Raw genomic sequence first — 17,068 nt, 5'->3', positions numbered from 1 at the left:
ATAGAGCTAAGCTAGGGTTTGATCAAGAGAGAAAGCTTGAGCAAGAGAGGCTTGGATCATCACCAAACTTAAGGTAAGAGATTAGAATTCATGATTCTTGAGTGGTAAGGAGAGGGGAGATTGTCTATGTCTCCGTTCCCGAACTCTCCCACTCAATTTCTTTTAGATTTTGATTAAGCTTTTGTATGTGAGTATGATGTTCTTCATCATCACTTTGTATGTGTTAATCACTAGCTTGATCCCATGATGAATATGTATGTGTTTGGATCATTTTTGGAAAGTTTATGAAAGTTGCTTAAAACTCAAGTAATTGGCATGATTTTGATTGTTTGAGGTATTTGGATGTTTGGAAGGGATGATTTATGTTCCTTGATACCATATATGTTTGGAATGACTGTTTATATGAATTTATAACATGTTTGGATGAATTTTTGAGTTGATTTAAGGTTAAACCGCCTTAGATAACTCAAGAACAGATATTTTCTTTCTGGTGTAGTTCGCTAAGCGACCAGGAGTTCGCTGTAGCGAACAGGTTCGTTGAAGCTCGCCAATGCTCGCCATGAGCAGGTGATTCCCGGGTGAGGTTCGCTTAGGCTCGCTAAGCCTTCGCTCAGCGAATAGTTCGTTGAAGCTCGCCAATGCTCGCCATGAGCAGGTGATTCCCGGGTGAGGTTCGCTTAGGCTCGCTAAGCCTTCGCTCAGCGAATAGTTCGTTGAAGCTCGCCAATGCTCGCCATGAGCAGGTGATTCTCTGGTGAGGTTCGCCATGTCTCGCTAAGGCTTCGCTTAGCGAAGGCCTCTGTGACAGCAATTTTTTGTTGATGTTTGTAAGTGTGATTAGGCACTTGTATCATGGTTTAAGAGTATCCTTACATGATTGTTGATACATGTTGATACTGTTAATGCTTATTGTTAATCGTTATATGAATGAAAAACGTGTATGCAATAAGTTGTAGCTTAAAATGAGCAATGTTATGTTTTGGCATTAATGTGCAATGTTAAGTGAATGTGTTAGGATTTGTGTTCCCGCATTCATAAAAGAGTAGCTTCGAGCTAGAGAACATCATATGGTTGATATGTGCATACATACATGCATTCATGATTGTATGTGAACATTGGAAACTTGGGTTCCAATAACGAAAATGGATTATGTGTCCATAATGAAGCCGAGGATCGGATTAGATGAATCCATGAGTCCAGAGCTGCTATCCAACAGGATATAAAACTGTTTTGGCTTATCCAAGGGAGATAAGATGGTTCGGTAAGTTCCGACATATCCAGCATGATATAAAACTGTTCTTGGTCCACCGTTGGTGTGACATCTTGGTACCACATGCATTTAGTCATGTCTAGGGATGGCATGACAGTGAATTAATTGGCATTAGATACCTTAGGGTAAATGCGCATATATTTGATAAATGGTAAGTGACATTATCTGGTTGCATTGTGTTGAACCTTATTAATTGATAATTGTTTAGTACGATGTTTTGGCGTGAGTTAGAATATGTATGATGTAGTTCGAAAGTGTAAGGTCTTTCTTATGCTCGTATGATATGCGATTATGTTTTCTAACTCTCTGCTTTGTGTTATTTGCTGGACCTTTGGGGGTTCAGATATTCAGGCTGAGGATTGTGCCGACGTTTAGACTGCTGTTCTAGCGTGGTGTTGAAGTACCTTTTGGTGAGGAGACTTAGCATAGATTACTCCTCTTAGTACTAGCTTTTGACTAGAGTTTGTAAATAGTGAATGCTCTGGTAATGTAACATCGAGTCGGGGTTTACTCTTGGATTTCATCGTATATCGGTGTTACCTTTTGATATGCTAGTTCTTGTATAAGTGACATCCTTAGGGATGAATATGGCTTATGTATATATATATGTATATATATGCATGCTTGGTTTGATTGAATCCGCTGTTGCTTTTCATGTTAAATTTCATGATGCTCTGTGTGTATGCTTGTGTTTTAATTACCGCGTGGCACTCTGCCTTTACACTTGTTGAAAAGTTTTTAAAATTACGTTTTTAAGGGTAGTATGGGTTAGGGTGTTACAATAGTGGTATCAGAGCAGGTCGGTTCGTGTGAACCAATTAGGACTTTTCTTTTCCCCGTATGAGCATGTGTAGGGAACACTGTTGGTACTTTCTAACGTCTAGTTGTGATTCGTTCAGGAATCATGGCTGCTGCAAGGACGAATGCTCAGATTGCGGAAGCTTTGGCCGCACTCACCAACATTGTGGTTAGAGATCATCAACCTGGAAGAGAGGTAGAGATGAGGTTGGAAAGGTTCATGAAGCAGAAACCGCCAACATTTACCGGAGGTTACAACCCGGATGGAGCTCACAAGTGGCTGGAGGAACTTGAAATAATTTTTGAAGCGATGGATTGTTCCGAGGAAGGGAAGACAACCCTTGGAACATATGTGTTGCGCGAGGAAGCGAATGTGTGGTGGAAGAATGCCAAGTTGAGGCTAGGACCCGGTGGTATGGCTATACCATGGGCAATGTTTAAAAGAGAATTTTTGGTTAAGTATTTTCCTGTGGATGTGAAGAATAAGAAGGTGGTGGAATTCATGGAGTTGAAACAGGGAAATATGACGGTGGCTGACTATGCCGTCAAGTTTGAGACTTTGTGTGCGTTTAGCCCGCATTACAACACTTTGGAAGCGGAGGACGACAAGTGCGTGAAGTTTGAAAGTGGTCTACGTCCAGACATCAAGCATATGATTGGATTTTCACAGATAAGGGATTTTGCGACCCTTGTGAACAAGAGTAGGATTTGTGATGAGGATGGTAGAGCTAAGGTGAATTACTATAAGGCTGTGAACGACCGAAAAGGGAAAGGGCAAGAGCGCGGAAAACCTTATGATAACCGCGGTAGGGGTAATACAAGTGGAAGTAAGAAGCCGATGAATGGAAGTTGTTATAACTGTGGAGAACGGGGTCATGTGTCTTATGATTGCCCGAGGAAAGGAGATAGGTGTAAGAATTGTGGAAAGTTGGGCCACAAGACCGAAGCTTGCAGAGGAAAAGTGGTGTGTTTCAACTGTGGAGATGAAGGCCACAAGAGTCTGACTTGTAAGAGGCCCAAGAAGGTGATGGGCAAGGTGTTTGCTTTGAGTGGAGAGGATGCTAGCCTTGAGGACAATCTCATTAGAGGTACGTGTTTCATCTATAACACTCCTTTAATTGCGATTATAGATACGGGAGCGACACATTCTTTTATTTCTTTGGATTGTGCGAAGCGTCTTAGTATTCCTTTAACGGATATGATGGGTAGGATGGAAATAGAAACTCCTGCTAATGGGTCAGTGATTACCCGACAAGTATGTCGTAACTGCCCCGTAACCATTTTCGATAGGCATTTTGGTATGGATTTAGTGTGTATTCCACTTAGTGGTATGGATGTAATTTTTGGTATGAATTGGTTAATCTTCAACCGAATTCATATCAACTGTCGTGAGAAGGCCGTTGTTTTTCCGAAGCCGGAGGAGAACTTGCATTTGATGAGCGGGAAGGAAGTATCGGAAGCGTTGAAAGAACATGCCGAGATGTTCATGATGTTTGCATCATTGAAACTCGAAGGAGGAGTTAAGATAGAAGAGTTACCGATCGTTTGTGAATTCCCAGATGTGTTTCCGGATGATATATCTGACGTGCCTCCAAAGCGAGAGGTAGAGTTTTCTATCGACCTAGTACCTGGAACTAGTCCGATATCGATGGCGCCGTATCGAATGTCAGCGTCAGAGTTGAATGAGTTGAAGAAGCAACTTGAAGAGCTGCTTGAGAAGAGGTTTGTTCGACCGAGTGTTTCGCCATGGGGAGCGCCAGTATTGCTTGTAAAGAAGAAAGATGGAAGTATGAGATTATGTATAGACTATCGTCAGTTGAACAAAGTGACGATCAAGAATAAATATCCACTTCCGAGGATAGATGATTTGATGGATCAACTAGTTGGAGCTTGTGTGTTTAGTAAGATCGATTTGAGATCTGGATACCATCAGATTAGAGTAAAGACGGAAGACATACCTAAGACTGCATTTAGGACGAGGTATGGGCACTACGAGTATTCAGTTATGCCGTTTGGTGTGACCAATGCACCTGGAGTTTTCATGGAGTATATGAACCGAATTTTCCATTCATTTTTGGATAGATTCGTGGTGGTGTTCATTGACGACATTTTGATTTACTCAAAATCCGAGGAAGAGCACGAGGAGCACTTGAGGATTGTTTTACAAGTCTTGAAGGACAAGAAGTTGTATGCCAAGTTGTCAAAGTGTGAATTTTGGATGAAAGAGGTGAGTTTCTTAGGGCATATAATTTCAAGTGGAGGAATCGCGGTAGATCCTGCGAAGGTTGACGCTGTGTCACAGTGGGGAACGCCGGAATCTGTTTCAGAGATTAGAAGTTTTCTTGGTTTAGCCGGTTATTATAGAAGATTCATCGAAGGTTTTTCGAAGTTGGCTTTACCGTTAACCAAGTTGACGAGGAAAGATCAAGCGTTTGTTTGGGATGGTATTTGTGAGAAGAGTTTCCAAGAGCTCAAGAGAAGATTGACTACTGCACCCGTGTTGATTTTACCTGATGCCAAAGAGTCGTTCGTCGTGTATTGCGATGCTTCGAAGTTAGGACTTGGCGGAGTGCTTATGCAAGGGGGTAATGTGGTAGCATATGCTTCAAGGCAACTGAAGGTTCACGAGAGGAACTATCCAACGCATGATTTGGAGTTAGCCGCAGTGGTGTTTGCTTTGAAAGTGTGGAGACACTACTTGTATGGATCGAGGTTTGAAGTGTTTAGTGATCACAAGAGTCTGAAGTACTTATTCGACCAGAAGGAGTTGAATATGAGGCAACGTAGATGGCTCGAATTCTTAAAGGACTACGATTTTGAATTGAGTTATCACCCCGGAAAAGCCAATGTGGTGGCCGATGCATTAAGTAGGAAAACTTTGCATATGTCATCATTGATGGTGAAAGAGTTAGAGTTGATTGAAGAATTCCGAGACTTGAGTCTTGTGTGCGAGGTTACTTCTACAAGTGTGAAGCTTGGAATGTTAAGATTGACGAATCCTTTTCTTGAAGATATTAAAGAACGTCAGAAATCGGATAAGAAATTGATGGAGAAGATGGTACTCATCAATGAAGGCAAGGAGACCAATATCAAGATTGACGAAAGTGGAGTCATGAGATTTCAAGGAAGAGTTTGTGTACCGGATGTACCCGAATTAAAGAGAATGATCATGGAAGAAGGTCACAAAAGTGGTTTGAGTATTCATCCTGGAGTAACCAAGATGTATCAGGATTTGAGGAAGTTGTTTTGGTGGCCGGGAATGAAGAGGCAAATTTCTAAATTTGTTTATTCATGCTTAACTTGTCAGAAATCGAAGATTGAACATCAGAAGCCGTTTGGTTTGTTACAACCAATGTTTATACCCGAATGGAAATGGGATAGCATTGCAATGGATTTTGTGGGAGGTTTACCGAAGACCAAGAAAGGTAACGAGGTGATTTGGGTAGTGGTAGATCGTCTGACGAAGTGTGCTCACTTCATTGCTATCAGGAAAGGTACTTTGGTGCCAAAGTTGGCCGAGATTTATGTGGAGCAGATTGTGAAGCTACATGGTATTCCAACAAGTATTATTTCGGATAGAGATCCGAGATTTACTTCTAGATTTTGGGAAAGCTTGCAAGAAGCTTTAGGAACGAAGTTGAGGTTGAGTTCAGCGTATCATCCTCAGACAGATGGTCAGTCGGAGAGGACGATACAATCCTTAGAGGATTTGTTGAGGGCGTGTGTTTTGGAGCAAAACGTGAGTTGGGATTCTTGTTTGCCGTTGGTAGAGTTTACATACAACAATAGTTACCATTCTAGTATCGGAATGGCACCGTTTGAGGCTTTGTATGGGAGAAGGTGTAGGACACCTCTGTGTTGGTATGAAACTGGAGAAGGTGCAATTTTTGGACCAGAGATTGTACAAGAAACAACAGAGAAGATTCGGATGATTCGTGAGAAGATGAAAGCGTCTCAGAGTCGACAGAAGAGTTATCATGATAAGAGGAGGAAGGACATTGAATTCCAAGAGGGGGATCATGTATTCCTACGAGTTAAATCGACTACTGGAGTAGGACGTGCGTTGAAGTCAAGGAAGTTGACATCGAGGTTTATTGGGCCATTTGAGATTTTGAAGCGAGTTGGGAAAGTTGCGTATAGGATTGCATTACCGCCATCATTGGCGAATTTGCACGATGTTTTCCATGTATCACAGTTGCGCAAGTATGTGTCTGATCCGACACACGTGATTGAATCGGACGATGTTCAAGTGAGGGATGACTTGACCATCGAGACTGTGCCTTTGAGAATCGAAGGAAGAGAAGTGAAGAGGTTGAGAAACAAAGAGATTGCATCCGTGAAAGTCGTGTGGGGAGGACCGGCTGGTGAGAATGCAACGTGGGAGTTGGAAAGCAAGATGAGAGATTCGTATCCCGATCTGTTTCTAGGTAATTTCGAGGGCGAAATTCTTTTAAGGGGGGTAGGATTGTAACGACCCATTTTTCGTATTCGTATATTTTATTAAATGTTATTTTATTTATTAATTGGCTTTTATTATTTTATTGAGCGACGAATAATTATTTAGCCGAACGTAAGTTATTAGACGCGAGAACCTTGTTTTGGGCTTAAAGGGGCGTGAGAGGCATGGGCCTAAGCCATTTGGGCTTGGTTCATGACATGAGAAGTAGTATAAGTAGCAAGTCAAACATATGAATAGTATCATAACTTCATTTCTTTGAGCTTTGAGTGAGTAGAGCAAGAGCAAAACCATAGAGCTAAGCTAGGGTTTGATCAAGAGAGAAAGCTTGAGCAAGAGAGGCTTGGATCATCACCAAACTTAAGGTAAGAGATTAGAATTCATGATTCTTGAGTGGTAAGGAGAGGGGAGATTGTCTATGTCTCCGTTCCCGAACTCTCCCACTCAATTTCTTTTAGATTTTGATTAAGCTTTTGTATGTGAGTATGATGTTCTTCATCATCACTTTGTATGTGTTAATCACTAGCTTGATCCCATGATGAATATGTATGTGTTTGGATCATTTTTGGAAAGTTTATGAAAGTTGCTTAAAACTCAAGTAATTGGCATGATTTTGATTGTTTGAGGTATTTGGATGTTTGGAAGGGATGATTTATGTTCCTTGATACCATATATGTTTGGAATGACTGTTTATATGAATTTATAACATGTTTGGATGAATTTTTGAGTTGATTTAAGGTTAAACCGCCTTAGATAACTCAAGAACAGATATTTTCTTTCTGGTGTAGTTCGCTAAGCGACCAGGAGTTCGCTGTAGCGAACAGGTTCGTTGAAGCTCGCCAATGCTCGCCATGAGCAGGTGATTCCCGGGTGAGGTTCGCTTAGGCTCGCTAAGCCTTCGCTCAGCGAATAGTTCGTTGAAGCTCGCCAATGCTCGCCATGAGCAGGTGATTCCCGGGTGAGGTTCGCTTAGGCTCGCTAAGCCTTCGCTCAGCGAATAGTTCGTTGAAGCTCGCCAATGCTCGCCATGAGCAGGTGATTCTCTGGTGAGGTTCGCCATGTCTCGCTAAGGCTTCGCTTAGCGAAGGCCTCTGTGACAGCAATTTTTTGTTGATGTTTGTAAGTGTGATTAGGCACTTGTATCATGGTTTAAGAGTATCCTTACATGATTGTTGATACATGTTGATACTGTTAATGCTTATTGTTAATCGTTATATGAATGAAAAACGTGTATGCAATAAGTTGTAGCTTAAAATGAGCAATGTTATGTTTTGGCATTAATGTGCAATGTTAAGTGAATGTGTTAGGATTTGTGTTCCCGCATTCATAAAAGAGTAGCTTCGAGCTAGAGAACATCATATGGTTGATATGTGCATACATACATGCATTCATGATTGTATGTGAACATTGGAAACTTGGGTTCCAATAACGAAAATGGATTATGTGTCCATAATGAAGCCGAGGATCGGATTAGATGAATCCATGAGTCCAGAGCTGCTATCCAACAGGATATAAAACTGTTTTGGCTTATCCAAGGGAGATAAGATGGTTCGGTAAGTTCCGACATATCCAGCATGATATAAAACTGTTCTTGGTCCACCGTTGGTGTGACATCTTGGTACCACATGCATTTAGTCATGTCTAGGGATGGCATGACAGTGAATTAATTGGCATTAGATACCTTAGGGTAAATGCGCATATATTTGATAAATGGTAAGTGACATTATCTGGTTGCATTGTGTTGAACCTTATTAATTGATAATTGTTTAGTACGATGTTTTGGCGTGAGTTAGAATATGTATGATGTAGTTCGAAAGTGTAAGGTCTTTCTTATGCTCGTATGATATGCGATTATGTTTTCTAACTCTCTGCTTTGTGTTATTTGCTGGACCTTTGGGGGTTCAGATATTCAGGCTGAGGATTGTGCCGACGTTTAGACTGCTGTTCTAGCCTGGTGTTGAAGTACCTTTTGGTGAGGAGACTTAGCATAGATTACTCCTCTTAGTACTAGCTTTTGACTAGAGTTTGTAAATAGTGAATGCTCTGGTAATGTAACATCGAGTCGGGGTTTACTCTTGGATTTCATCGTATATCGGTGTTACCTTTTGATATGCTAGTTCTTGTATAAGTGACATCCTTAGGGATGAATATGGCTTATGTATATATATATGTATATATATGCATGCTTGGTTTGATTGAATCCGCTGTTGCTTTTCATGTTAAATTTCATGATGCTCTGTGTGTATGCTTGTGTTTTAATTACCGCGTGGCACTCTGCCTTTACACTTGTTGAAAAGTTTTTAAAATTACGTTTTTAAGGGTAGTATGGGTTAGGGTGTTACAGCTTGCCTATGAGCACAGTTGCAGAATCACTAATCTTGCAGGCTTGATCAGAATTGAATGGAAAAGAATGAAGAAGAATTGATTGTAAAGTATGTTGAAGAAGATGATGAAATATAGAGAAAAAGAAAGTTTTTATTCTTCCACATAGGGGCACAAAAAGAATGGTTACAATCACTAATTGATGCATCTAGTGCATTTATACTTTGCTTGACACACCAAGCAATTACATCCACAAAATTTGAAACTAACTCCTAACAAACTCTCCAACTAACTCTAAAGACACTTCTAACTAACTACTAAAGTTTGTTAGCTCAACTAACTAACAAACTAACTAATTGCTTGCCACCTAAGCAAGTAGTTGCAACAAACTTTTGGTTACTTACACAACAAGTGACAACTTAGAAATATGAATTTCAACACTCCCCCTTAATTCATATTGTCCACTGTCTCAATTCCCATTTCACTTCTCAGTTTTTCAAACACTTGGACTGTCACTGCTTTTGTCAACAAGTCTGCAACTTGTTCTTCACTTCTGCAATGTATCAGAGCCAGGTTGCCTTTGTTTACTTGCTCTCTCAAGTAATGGAACCTTAACTCTATATGCTTGCTCCTGCCATGAGCAATAGGGTTCTTTGCAAGGTTGATAGCAGACACATTATCAATCTTCAAAGTATCTGTTTCACACTTGTCTTGGCTTATCTCTTCAATCAAATTTTTCAGCCAAATAGCCTGACAAGTGCTGAGTGATGTTGCAATATACTCTGCTTCACAGGAGGATAGGGCTACCACAGCTTCCTTCTTTGAACACCATGAAATTGGTGCTCCACCATAGAAAAACATATAACAGCAGTTGATTTTCTATCTTCATGATCACCACACCAATTTGAATCTGTATAGCCAATTAGTTTGCACTCTTTCTTTCTGTCACTTGCAGGGAACATAATACCATAGTTTATGGTACTTTTCACATACCTAAGTATTCTCTTTACTGCTATTAGGTGTGAGCTTTTAGGCCTTTCCATGAACCTGCTAACAATTCCAACATTGTAAGCCAAATCAGGCCTTGTGTTGCACAAATATCTCAGAGAACCAATCAGTTTTCTATAAAATGTAGGATCTACATCCTCTTCTTCTGTACACTTTGTCAACTGTAACCTTGGTTCAGGAGGTGACAATGCAACATTGTATTTGTCCATCTCAAATCTCTTTAAGATCTCTGATGCATATCTGGTTTGATGCATTAAGTTTCCTTGCTCATTTCTCAGAAACTCAATGCCCAAAAAATATGTCATAAGTCCTAAATCTATCATTTCAAACTCTTTCCTTAAGTCACCTTTGAATTCACTAATGTATGATTCATTGTGTAACACCCCAAATTTTACCCTTTAATTTATTTGTAAAATGTCTCTTTAATTATTTTCGTGGAGTGTCACACTACTATGCATCGACTTATTTATAATAATGCAGCGGAAATAAACTCATAAGGAAATTAAATTGTCTGAAAAATTCAAATTATCAAGGTTTTAGAAATAGACATCACAGTTCAATTAAAAATCTTTAAAACAATAAAACAACTGAATTAAAAACTTAGAGTTCTCCCATAGGACTTCCTAGCAGAGCGACTCAATTTATTAAAAACGGGAAAGGAAAACAGCTCCTAATGCCATCTCCGGACTCTCAGCTAAGCATCATTGTTACCTGAAAATCTACGATTGCACATCGTAGGGTCAAACCAGAAGGGGCAGCAAGGGTGAGTAACACAATCACATAAGATAACTAAATTCAAAATAGTACAAGAGATAGTCAAAACATAATGTTGCCTTTGGGCGGTCAAATATACAAACAATCACAATTATCCAAATACAATAACTACACGACTTAATAAAAAAAAACACAAGTCATCAAACAAAATAATTCAACTCATTAGTCGAAATAAGTTTAACTCAAAGAAGCAAGACATCTTTGCTACGTCATTACTACTCCAATACTACACCAATATACTACACCAATTATAATATACTACACCAACAATTTTATATCATGTAGGATCAACACCAATAGTTTTATATCATGTAAGATCGACATCAATAACAGTTTTACATCAATTTAATTAATAACTATTGTGAAATAATTTCAAATTCTTAAGAGAATATAAAACCAAGGAGAGTGAGTTACACCAACAAGTTCTAAAATGTTTATAATAACGTACATAAAAGTTTAGGAAATTTTGACGAAATTATAATATTTTTAATCATAGTTTTACTCCAAATAATTATTTAAAAATAGCTACGAGTGTCCACAAATTACCAAACAGGTACCAAAATTCTCGTAAAATTATTTGCTATTTTACCGTAAAAAGAACAAAAACAATTGAAGTTCCCTAGATGCCTCACGCGCCTCCACTCTCCGTGGGTGAGAGTGGGCGTAGCCAGCGCGACACTGTTCATCATCTTCCTTACCCGGATTCCTGCAAAACGGGTCATGCGACCCGGTTACCCGACCCGTCCATATCTCCCTCAATACTCAACGAAACCCGACGTTCTTTATACCGTTTTGATCGTCACTCAATTTAGGAAGGATTCCCGGTATTAGTTTTAATATTAGGTAATCGAAACGAACGTTTTAAAGATGACAAAGGTTCATACGGTTTTGAAAACATAAAACTCCAATGATGGTTGTTCAAGGCTTCGGGTTGATGTGTTTTTCGTCTCAGAAAGATCCCCAAGGTATTTAGAAACTGATTATAATTCTTGAAACGTCTTAAAGGTTTAACTTGGCTATTTAAGGGTTGAAATCATGTTTTTAGTTTCTTTATATCTTTTAGCACTAAAAGGAGCAACTTCATGAATTAACAACAACCCAATAGGACCCAAAAATCATTAATCATAAACAGGAACAAATCAAATTGAAACTAATCACAAAACTACACGTTAATTAAATTCACCTACATAATAAGGATAAGAATTCAATTTCATATATAAAGCATAAACAAATAATAACAACACCATCATCGATCAAGAATTTAAATTTAAAGGCTTAATTAATAAAATGGTCCCTTAAAGACATTTTTTGTTTCAGATTGGTCCGTTAAAGAAAAAAAGGTCCAAATAGGTCCCTTAAAGAAAAAAAAATCCGAATAGGTCCCTTAAAGACATCTCTGTTAATCAGTTTGGTCCCTAAAAAGAGGTCTAAATAGGACCAAACTGATTAACGGATATGTCTTTAAGGGACCTATTCAGACTTTTTTTCTTTAAGGGACCTATTTGGACCTTTTTTTTCTTTAAGGGACCAATATGAAACCAAAAATGTCTTTAAGGGACCATTTTACTAATTAAGCCTTGCCAAATTTAAATAAGCTTAAATAAAGAAGAACAAGTAAAGGACTACACTCATACTATCTATAATTTAACAAACTTAAACGAAAGGTTAAACCCCTTACTTGATTAGTAGTGAATCCCTAAGATTTGAGATCGAGTTCCTTCCTTCCCTTCTTTCCCACGTGACTTTCCTCTTTCTCCCACTTGCACTCTTAATTTTATTTTGTTTGTATCAGTATACTACCTCTTCCTAACCTTATTCCCCTTTAAACCACTTAATTCCAAGGGACAAGATATTTAATACAATTGAAGTGAATTCATTAAAATTAAAATCATGGTTTTTGTTTTCTTTTTATCTCTACCATAATCTTATCCCCACCCCCTACCTTGTTATCTAATTAAATGTATTTTCTACTCTATTTCTTCATCAAAACTATATTATTATTATTATTATTATTATTATTATTATTATTATTATTATTATTATTATTATTATTATTATTATTATTATTATTATTTTTAGTTTCTCGTCTCATTAACTTTTACTAAAATCTAGATTTTAGTTTATTAATATTTTATTCGCGCGCTATCTCGCCACCCCTCTCCATACTTAATTATTTAATCATATCATATCACCATTGGAACTCCTCTACTCTAGAACTCTTTTTATATCAATTAACTAATTAATTCACATACCAACACAAACAAGAAATGACACGTAAACACATCAAGACAAACAAGTGTTAATAAAATAAATCTAGAATTTAACTATATTCTTTTTTTTTTGATCAAAAGGTGGAAGCAAAGAGCTAACCACACAAAATATTATAAAATAAAAGAAGCAAGTACAAATGGAGGGGACCAAACCAAAACTCCATTAAGAAGAGCATAGTCTAAAACTAGGCATTCCTAGTTTGTTACTAGACATACAATCAGTGATGAACAAAGGTGCAATGTTCCAAGAGATGAAGGATGATAAAGTCAAACCATGATTAGCAATTAGGTCCGCAGCTTTGTTGTCTTCCCTATAAATGTGAGTAACAAAAAAATTCATATGATTGGTCATAAACAAAACATTCTGCCATCTGTTTCTTAGAGGCCAAGCAACCGGTTTGGTTGGATTGTTGAAAGCTGCAACTACAAGAGAGGAATCTGTCTCCAACCAAATATTTAACCAATTCTTTTCAAAGGCAATTTCAATTGCCCTCATTGCTCCACAAAGTTCTGCAAAGTATGAAGATGCAACTCCTAAAGGTTCAGTAAAAGCATAAACAAAATCAGCATTATGATCTCTAAAAACCCCACTTATAGAATTTTCGTCCTCGAAAATTACCTAAGAATCTGGCTCTGTGCCACACAAGGCAAACACTTTCCCTTTTGCTGGAGTAGCATCTGATGTCTTCTTCGGCTGGTCACATTGAGTACTGATGTGACCTGGTTCCCAACAGTTATAACAAATTACGGAACTCCTGCACTCGTTGGCGAAATGTCCCGACTTTCCACATCTGAAACATTTCGGGTTCTCGGTCTTGCAGTCAATGATCTTGTGCCCGACCGCACCACACCTAAAACAGCGGGGAGTACTAGGGCTCCCTCCCCCACTTATCTCACACTCATAAGTAGCCTTCTGCTTATCTTCCTGGTCTACCTTAAGCTTGTCATATGGTTTCCCTCTGTTCGAACCATTATGCTTCCTCTCACCGATAGCCTTGTAATGATCACTCCTGGCTTGACTGGTTTCTTCATAAATACGGCAAGCATCTACCAAATCTGGAAACTGACGAATCTGACGGTAGGCGATGAACTGTTTAATCTCAGGTCGCAGTCCATTCTCAAACTTAACACATTTTGACACTTCTGCTCCTGTCGTGTTGTAGTGTGGGCAGAACCGAATCAATGCTTCAAACTTAGTCGAATAATCCCCGACCGACATGCTACCTTGAGCGAGGGACAAAAACTCCATTTCTTTCTTGTTGCGCACATCCAACGGAAAATACTTTCTCAAGAATTCGGTTTTGAATCCATTCCAGGTAATAAGAGTACCAGCAGCTTCCATCCTCTGATGAGTATTCCTCCACCAATGTTCCGCTTCTCCAACCAGCACATGGGTAGCCAACATCACCTTTTGAGCATCCGTGCAAATCATTGCTCGAAAAATTCTTTCAATGTCGTCTATCCACTCTTGTGCGCCATCGGGGTCATATTTACCCTTAAACTTCGACGGGTTTTGCCTCGTAAAACGGTCCACCCTATTCTCTTCAGTAGTCCCATGAATATTTTGTTGACCCATAGTCGCAACATTTCCCTGAGCAATAGCCTGGGCTACATCAGTCAAAGTATTTGCGATAGCTTGATCGTTTCGCCCTGCCATCTGAGGAAACAAAGAAAATCAAGTTAAGTACCTAACCGGGCTAGATCGACTGCTCTGATACCAAGTTGTAACACCCCAAATTTTACCCTTTAATTTATTTGTAAAATGTCTCTTTAATTATTTTCGAGGAGTGTCACACTACTATGCATCGACTTATTTATAATAATGCAGCGGAAATAAACTCATAAGGAAATTAAATTGTCTGAAAAATTCAAATTATCAAGGTTTTAGAAATAGACATCACGGTTCAATTAAAAATCTTTAAAACAATAAAACAACTGAATTAAAAACATAGAGTTCCCTCATAGGACTTCCTAGCAGAGCGACTCAATTTATTAAAAACGGGAAAGGAAAACAGCTCCTAATGCCATCTCCGGACTCTTAGCTAAGCATCATTGTTACCTGAAAATCTACGATTGCACATCGTAGGGTCAAACCAGAAGGGGCAGCAAGGGTGAGTAACACAATCACATAAGATAACCAAATTCGAAATAGTACAAGAGATAGTCAAAACATAATGTTGCCTTTGGGCGGTCAAATATACAAACAATCACAATTATCCAAATACAACAACTACACGACTTAATAAAAAAAACACAAGTCATCAAACAAAATAATCCAACTCATTAGTCGAAATAAGTTTAACTCAAAGAAGCAAGACATCTTTGCTACGTCATTACTACTCCAATACTACACCAATTATAATATACTACACCAACAGTTTTATATCATGTAGGATCAACACCAATAGTTTTATATCATGTAAAATCGACATCAATAACAGTTTTACATCAATTTAATTAATAACTATTGTGAAATAATTTCAAATTCTTAAGAGAATATAAAACCAAGGAGAGTGAGTTACACTAACAGGTTCTAAAATGTTCATAATACTGTACATAAAAGTTTAGGAAATTTTGACAAAATTATAATATTTTTAATCATAGTTTTACTCCAAATAATTATTTAAAAATAGCTACGAGTGTCCAAAAATTACCAAACAGGTACCAAAATTCTCGTAAAATTATTTATTATTTTACCGTAAAAAGAACAAAAACAATTGAAGTTCCCAAGATGCCTCACGCGCCTCCACTCGCCGTAATTGGAGGTAGGCTTTACAACCTTTGGACAACGGCAGAAACATATATAGCAAAAAAATGTCATGACCACATTTGTAAATAACAAAAGATGCAGTTATAACTTTTTAAGATTGTTATCAAAAGAAACATAATTTTTAAGATTGTTATAAATTCCAGTAGGAGCTCAATAACCGTCCATCGTAGGAGAGAAATGCATGATAGAATCATAGCAATAAATATGACTAGAAATCTGACTAATACACTTACTAGATTAAGATTACAACCATCAGAGTTTAATTTTATTGGTTTGATCTCTTTAGAGTTCCTTGAAATTTCTTTATTCTCAGAAATTGACCACATCCTGATGCATAATTTAGGGTTAGAATTAAGATATTGTAAATTTTAGCTCCTTTGAGATAGCAATGTAATAACTAGTAGTAGAAATTGGGGTGGGGGCGGCTGGCTTTGTTTTCAGATAATGATATGATCAACCCTTGATGTAGAAACATAGCTTTACAAGCGGAGATTTTCTAAAACTTATAGGACAAAAATCATATTTAAACCAATGACACTAAGGGCCCATTTGGATTTGGCTTATTTTTGAGCTTATGAAAATGGCTTATGCAAATAAAGAAATTTTTATGTTAATTCATAAGTTTTCAGTAACAAAAATTGTTTCTTTATAAGCTGTTTTCTTATAAACTACCTTGAAAAGCTTATAATAATGCATAAAAACTTATTTATTGCATAAGTCGTTTACCATAAACTCAAAAATAAGTCAATCCAAACGTACCCTAATCCATGGCAATGCAGTTCAAAACCAATGACACTAATTCATATTTAAACAACCCCCACCTTGGTTTAAATTTAAAATAATAATATTAAAAAAAATGCTAATTCAGATTAAGTTTCTCTAAATCAATAATATAATACTAACAATTAGCTGTCAATATCTACAATATCCTTCAAAATCAGTTAGGTTCAAACCAAACCCAATTCAACATAGAAACATTACTCATTGAGATCATAACTGAGAAGAAAAAAATAGAAAAATCAAAACTTGATGATCAAATAAAGAAACCCAGAAACAAAAGTACCTATTAGTGAAGATCATTCCAGCACAGAAACTTGCCAAACAAAGCAAAAAAACCCATTTTCTGTGTAACATAGTTCTTGCACCCACTTCAACACCACTGATGGAGTATCAAAGTAAGTATATAATTATCGTATCCACAGGGATTGTTCCGAATCAAATAGGAGTAAATTGGTATCATACGAGAGTAATTTGCAATAAAATAAATAGGGGGAAGTGTTCAGATTTCAGACTTGAGAAAGTAAACGACAAGAAAATAAGGTTTTCTTTCAAGATGTGAAGGCGATTGGACCTTTTCGGTTCATCTGGTCACTATTGTCTCGGATATTTCATGCGTATTA

General features: G+C 37.8%; 1 long non-coding RNA gene across 1 annotated transcript; it reads right to left on the bottom strand.

Moving 5' to 3' along the window:
- Positions 1–10,361: 10,361 nt before the first annotated feature.
- Positions 10,362–12,548, bottom strand: LOC123885271. The gene is made up of 2 exons (XR_006801119.1): positions 12,307–12,548; positions 10,362–10,573 (listed from the first exon to the last, which is right to left on the bottom strand). It is a non-coding gene; the product is annotated as an uncharacterized LOC123885271 (long non-coding RNA).
- Between the last annotated feature and the right edge of the window lie 4,520 nt (positions 12,549–17,068).

Source organism: Trifolium pratense, linkage group LG5, assembly GCF_020283565.1.
Source record: "Trifolium pratense cultivar HEN17-A07 linkage group LG5, ARS_RC_1.1, whole genome shotgun sequence".
Taxonomy (NCBI): domain Eukaryota; kingdom Viridiplantae; phylum Streptophyta; class Magnoliopsida; order Fabales; family Fabaceae; genus Trifolium; species Trifolium pratense.
Note: the sequence above shows the minus strand (reverse complement) of the source record. Positions and strands in the feature narration are given on the sequence as shown.